Source organism: Octopus bimaculoides, chromosome 5 (genome assembly GCF_001194135.2).
Source record: "Octopus bimaculoides isolate UCB-OBI-ISO-001 chromosome 5, ASM119413v2, whole genome shotgun sequence".
In the NCBI taxonomy this organism is placed as follows: Eukaryota; Metazoa; Mollusca; class Cephalopoda; order Octopoda; family Octopodidae; genus Octopus; species Octopus bimaculoides.
In genome coordinates, this window is record NC_068985.1 from 19,543,939 (window position 1) to 19,551,544 (window position 7,606).

General features: G+C 32.6%; 1 protein-coding gene across 6 annotated transcripts in view; it reads right to left on the reverse strand.

The window, feature by feature from the left end:
* The window catches only part of LOC106875497 (glycerophosphodiester phosphodiesterase domain-containing protein 5), a 216,853-nt gene that overhangs the window by 136,031 nt on the left and 73,216 nt on the right, over positions 1-7,606 (reverse strand). The gene's annotated exons all lie outside the window — the stretch shown is intronic.

Here is a 7,606-nt window from a genome sequence, read left to right on the forward strand (position 1 = left end):
TATATATATATATATATATATATATATATATATATGACATATATATATATATATGTGTATATATACACACACATATATTCTTTTATTCTTATACTTGCTTCAGTCACTAGACTGCGGCCATACTGTAGCACTGCCCTGTGTTTTTAAGCCTGGTCTTTACTCTATCAGTCACTCATAATAGGACTGCTAAGTCAGAGGGACATAAACAAACCAACACTTGTTCTCAAGTGGTGGTGACAGGGCAAATACAAAAACATGCACACGTAGATATATACATGCATACATATATACAATGGACTTCTTTCAGTTTCTGTCTACTAAATCCACTCACAAGGCTTTGGTTGGCCCTGGACTATAGCAGAAGACACTTGCCCAATGTGTTACACAGAGGGATTGAACCCAGAACTATGAGGTTGGGAAGAAGCTTCTTACCACACAGCCACACCTGAAACTACATAAAACGAAGGATTTTTCAAAAACCCCTTTCCAGATTACCAATTTTCAGTTATTTTCATTAATTATCTAATTTTTGCATTTACAAGTGTCTCTTCCCTATCCAAAGAAACAGACTGCAATTAAATACATTAAATAACATTCAATTGAGCAATACAAACTTCAATAATTTCCAATTGCTAGTCAAATCTCTTTCATTTTTTAAAAATTACTCAGAGATCAACTAATTGGAATGTTCATCAATCTTGTTAAATGTTTCAAAACCAAATGATTTTAATGATTTTGCAGGGTTATTTTAATGATTTTTATTTTAAATTTTATTTTAACTTTTGTCCAACAGAAGTAAAGATTAAATCAATATTTTATTAGAAAAGTCGATTTTTGCAATTCAAGAGAAACATATTAATTTTACTTCTTTTATTTTTTGTTTGTTTTTTCCTTCTTCTTTAGTTCAATCTATTTACATTGAATAAATATGTAAAATTAAAGGAAAAAACATATATAAATAAATCAAATAAAACTCACTTGACCTTTGTGTGGGCAGTGGAGATAAGTGAGATGCTAAAGTAATAGAAATTATTCAGAGTGGCCAGAGGCATGTATATGAACAACAGAGGCAAATACAGGTGTATCAAATACCATACAATATAAATTCATGATTTATTAAAATTATCTCTCCCTCTAGAGTATGACAATTAAGCCCAGCTCCACTTGAGAAGAGAAGATAATCTCAGGAATCAAGAATGTCTCCAAAGCTGACATGCCATTTAGGAAAAGGATAGTCTTAAGAGAACAGTCGTGAGCATGTGTAATTTCCCGGAACTTCCTTCCTATGTTTTCTTTCCAATACTTGACGAAAAGTCGTTCATATTAAGCACTGACTTCTCCCAGTAATTATCTCACTATATTCTAGGAAAATTTGAAAAGGGTATTAATATGGGTCACCCTCCTTACAAAAACATCAAAAAAAAAGGGTCATTATATTAAAAGGCTCTTTGGTAACTATTGAATGCTTGGACTTTAAGTATTGTATCATTGGCTGATGGCAAAACATCTTCAAACTATTGACAATAGCTGAAAACTGAAGGTTCATGATGGAGAAACAGGTGAACTAAGAAACTGGATTTGCATAGCAGAACTTGATTTTTTGTGAGTATCTCACAATTTTTTAGCATTAACACCATTCCCTTCAAAAGACTTTATAAGAGACAAAAAAAAAAAAAAAGAAAGAAACGTGTGATAACATAGAGATCATCTTCTTCAGTGGAAGAATGTTATATTATGTTATCAATTCAGAATAGGGAGGTTAACCCCACTCTTTCAGAAATATAAACTGTGATTTATCAGACAAGAACTTTTCAGTAAGAATCCTGCTACCATTGTCTATAATTTAAAATGACATTATGCTTTTAGTGATAGTTTAACCTATTCAACTCCAACCCACCCAAAACAACCTCTACTAGAAATAAATTGGTATCTTGAATGAAATGTTATTACATGAAAGATAATTAGATTTTAATTAGTAAGCATTCGTTGTTTATTAAGTTGAAAGTTATTTTTTTCCCCCATTCACCCACCCATACGTAATTCTTTATTTTGAGGCCTAAAACAAAGGCATTTTATTCTTGTCAGAAATATAATTGCTGAAGTGTTAATACACTGATTTTTTTTATGGATAAAACACTAAAGACCCCCTTCAGTCATGAATGACCATGAGATGGCACCTAGAAAGTTACTCTCTGAGGCACAAGTCCAGCAGTCACCCATGCACAACAGCTCCCTCTCTCCATGCCACCGATGTTATCCAAGGGAAAGGAAAAGCCCAATACAGCTTAGGACCAGCAATGTTGCATATCTTTTCTACAACTGAGTGAACTGGAGCAATGTGAAATAAAGTGCGTTGCTCAAGGACACATCATGCAGCCTGGTCTGAGAATCGAACTCACTACCTCATGATTGTGAGCTCAATACTCTAACCACTGAGCCTTAAGAGACATGGTCAACTTCTGTAAGAGAGGAATATAATCAAATAAATTAACACTGTGTCTGAATAAGTATTTACTTTATCAAATCAAAAGAGTGGAATGGCAAAGGTAAACTTGTTCTAATTTGAACACAGAACCAAGAAAGATGAAACTGAGTAATATAATGCATTATATTTGGTTTTCTCCTTTCAATCAACATCTGATAAATGTTTCTACTCAGGTTATAAACAATATTCTTAATCTTTTACTTGTTTCACTTATTGGAGTGTGAACATGCTGTAGGACCAGTCTGAAAGGTTCAGTCAAACCAACTGACAGCAGTACTTATTTTTAAGTCTGGTACTTATCCTATCAATCTCTTTAGCCAAACAATCCAAAACCCATTTTCAAAGAGTGGTGAGAATCTCACACACACACACACACATGATGGGCTTCCACAGTTTTCCACCAACCAAATTCACTTACAAAGCATTGGTTAGTCTGATGCAATATAAAATATCTGCCCAAAGTATCACACATGGGACTGAACCTGAAACTACATAGTTGCAAAGCCAACTTCTTAACCACATTTTTATATGGGAAAACATTTTTGTTTTTAAATTTGTGGACTAAATTAAATACATCCATGTTGGATGAAAAGCCCTATATTTTCCGATGAGAATCACAAAATAACTGTACTTCTTACTTATCAATAACCCCCACAATGATCAGTCTGAAATCCACAAATATAGATCAATCATCAACACATAAAATCAATACTATATGTTAAAAATTCTATCCTATCAGTCTCAATTCAATCAAACAAAAACACACACACACATCAAATTAATTACAAAATTTAGGGTTGTCAATCACCACAAGTCATTTCAAAGGAATTGAAACTACCATGCACCAACTAAATCCAACTTGTTTGTTTCTGCTGTTGTCATTACCAGTTTTCAATCATACTAAAGCACAATAGAAATTAAAATACATGCAACATGCCCTGACTATTATGTCACATATCACACAGCCAACCCCTATGTGGCAGAATGTACAAAATGACCACTACACAGACAAAAGTATGTGAAACCCTTATAGCCTGCTTCTAAATATTGAGTCTTTTAAGTCTGTTGAGGCAAAAAAAAAAAAAATTAAAAAATAAGAATCCTGAACAAGAACAAGACCTATATTTATCAGTATTTGGAAAACAATTATGAACTTCAATATGAAATGATCTTATCAAAGGCCTGCAGCCTCAATCCTCATTGAGGTTGACTGCCATGGTTTCCTAGCAAGATAAATGTCCTGTTTCTTCCAGAAGATTGGTTTGAAACCCAAATAACTGAAAAAGCCATGCAACTAAGACCAACGCAAGGTGGTTACAATTGACAAATCATTGCAGTTGGAACCCTTCAACAAACAAAGGCTAATTTGTCCTTGCTTCACTCAAGCAAAGAATACAGGCTAAGGAACATAACATTCATGACCCTGAGATACCTGTTGAAGGTAAAGAAGAGTTTCCAACATTGTGACAGCTTTGGTCAGCATCAGGAGAAGAGCTTTAAATAGCTCCCACAGTTTCTGCTTGGGGCACAAAACATTTCTGATGTTTATTTTTTTTTTATATGAGAGGTTTTCTAACTTGTAATAGCTGTAGTCACCACCAGAAAAGAGCTTGCAACTTCATTAAGTAGCTTCTGTTGTTTCTTCATGGGGAAAAGCATCTCTGATATTTATTTCATTTGTTAAAAGAACTTTCATGACATATTGGAAAATGTATATTTTACATGTTTACTATTTGTCTATCTACTAAAAATATTGTCATCATCTGATTCATTATTTCCGTTTGGATCACAAACTATACACATTATTTGAAAGTTGCTTAACTGTTTTGAAATGAAATCTATATCATTTGAATATGAAAAGCATGAGTAAACATGCAAAGTAAACAGAGATAAAATCTATGGACAGAGATGAACAGGAAAAGACACTGTAAACATGGGTAACTTTTGAGTATCCACTGTGGGCTGTAATGACACAAGTGAAGACTTTGTCTCTGTATAGTGTATTTAGAACAAGTCTGGCAAAAGCCAGTCATTGCTAAGCTATATTCAAAAGACTTGAACACAAGTAAAAAGTTAGCAAGATACTGATCAATTTTGCAGTGCAATTTGTGGTGAAAAGAATTATTATTGTGTGATAGATATGCAAACTGGGTCATTCAGAATAAAGTGTCTTGATCATAGAAATAGTATAGTAATAGTGACACCATTGAAACCACTAATCTCTTGGTTAGTAGACTGATTGATTTAGCTATCTACAGCTTTCAAACAAAAGTATAGACAGAAATTGGAAGCAGGGTTTAACAGTAAAAAACTGCAAACAAAAGTGAACATTCAAAGGAATTGACATCAAAGGTAAACATGGAAGAAATTAACAACAAAGGTGAACATTGAAAGAAACACTACATAAAGGTAGGGTAACTGTAACCAGAATTGAACAAGTACAGAAATTGTAAACAGAAGTAGGAATGATTATAGGTGAGACAGAGAGAGAAACTGTAAATGTGGTGTATACAGTGACTGAAAAACTGTACACATAAATGACAGAGAATGTAATGTGGAATGTACAGTGACTGAAAAACTGTACATATAAGTGACAGAGTATGTAATGTGGAATCTACAGTCACTGAAAAACTGTACACATAAGTGACAGAGAATGTAATGTGAAATGTACAGCAACTGAAAAACTGTATACATAAGTGACAGTGTGTGTAATGTGGAGTGTACAGGGATTGAAACAGTATGCATGTGACAGAGTATATGGTACAGGAAGTGAAACTGTACACATAAGTATGCGTGTAATGTTGAGGATACAGGCACTGAAACTGTACAGATATTTGATGGAGTTTGTAATATTGAGTGTACAGTGAGTGAAACTGTACACATAAGTGACAGGGTGTAATGTTGTATGTATAGGGGCTGAAACTGTACACAAAGTATATATAGGTGACAATGTATAATGTCAAGTGCACTGTGATAAAGGAATCCTTATAATGAAGCCAAAACAAATAAATCAAACTTAGGAAGCTTAATGGTTGTGGGGAGGGGAAGTGAACAGATCAAATATCTTTGCTATTACATAAAAAAAACTAGCAAATGGTATATAATACTGCATGTTATTTGCCCAGCCTTCAACATTTCATTAACTATAATGAACAGAGTAACAGAGCCAAGTGATCTTTTCACATTTAGACATTTAGAGGTACAACATGAATATTAATTTCCAAGGCTGTCAAACACATGAAGAACCTATTTCAAAAGTGGAAACCAAAGAAATAAAAAAAAATACTTCATGTATTTGTTTGTTCTTTTCTTTTCTTTCAATAAATAAACCACATATCCAGCTTCAGGTTAAAAACAAGGTTTCAGTTACAGACGTGGTGTGCCCAAGTGTGTATATTGAGATTGTGCTGTCAAAGTATACTGTCATTTATTTTATAAAACAAATCCCTAAGACTTTTTTTTTATCAAAAGCCATGAAGTTGTAATGCTAAAATGTTATTCTCACTGGACAAATTTTTAAAAAAATCACATCACCCTTGAATAACTAGCATTAAAGTCAGCTCTATATATATTTCGCAAGCCATTGTAGTAGAAAAAGAATCTAATTTGTGACAGATGTAAAATTAGATTGCTTTCTTACACTTTTATTTCTTCATCTTGCTCTTGTAACACTTAGTTAATTTGGAATTATATTCTCTAATTAAAATATGGTACAAATTATAGTAGTGTTGAAAAACAGTAGTTTTCTAATAAATAACCCACTTATTTTCATGTACAACTTTTCTTCCAACTTCACAAGATTATAAATAAGCAAGAAGGAACAAATTTTACTTCAAGTTTCAATATGATGTGATGTTAGTTCTTATAAACATTTGTAACCCCAGCTTAGACATCTATTTTATAGAATTTTAAAAATTATTATATAAGCCTACAAATCAAGTTATTTTTACAGACATACTTTAACTAACCTAAAGTTTTCTTATGCCTAAACACTGCTTGGTGCTGATACTGCTAAATTTCTCTCAACTTGTCCAATAGTGCTCAGTCAATGTTGTTGATTATGTTTCAGCTACAGCTATGACTTTAAATTTGCCCAGAGCTACCCAACTTCAGTATTTTACATTGATAACAACTAAAGAGCTAGAAATGCTGTGTTTGGGAATCTGATAGAGGGCAACACTGGGCAGTGTTTTTACCATTAGAGAGAATTTTTATCTCTATGGCAACTGCAGTGAATTTGCCTTTAGAAGTTGAAATATGTCACAAAAATATTTTAACCTAAAGTTTGCTTTTAACAATCTTTATATCATACTTAAAGCATATTTACTGATGAAAGTCTTCTAAACTGCATTATTTGTCTCAAGAAAGCATCTCTTATAAACATGTCATAGTCTCTTAAAAAGAAAAAACAAATATAACAGCAGGTGATGCCACAACTGGGCAATTTTCGCCTGTTGCTGTTATATTTCAGTGCACCATAACACTATATGTCTAAGAGATATTTTCTCAAGATGAATATCACAGTTTAGAAAGCTTTCAGCAATAAATACACTTTAAGTATGATATATAAATTTAAAGTAATACTGCTTCCGCTGCAAATAACAAATAAGTAATTTTTTTCTGTTTTGCAAAATATATTTTACATCAGTGATCGGAACTGAAATATGTCTCATTATTATGACAATGAATAATTTCTAAAATCAATTTTAAATTTAAAATTCAAAATAAAGTTTTGGCTTGAAAAAATTTTCTTTCCAAATGCTTTGATAAATTACTTTGACGATATTGTTTAAAACAAGTGACTAAACGAAGCAGAATTAACAAATTTAATCAATCACCCACTGAAGAATGGAGTTGGGTCACCACTGAAAGATTTAATTTCATGTAACAAGTCAATCTAGCAGCACCCATTCTTCTCCAAAGATGTGCATACAGTTAATTAACAGAGTGCATCAGAATGCATTTTTTTCTTTTTATTTTCTTAATTTTCTGAGGAATAAAGCTGAGAAAACTGGAATAAAACAGTAGTGAGTTCACACTGGATATTTGAGTTTTAACTGATAAAAAAGGAAAAAGAATTCAACCATAAAATCACTCTGCTTGGCCTCACCTTTACAATTA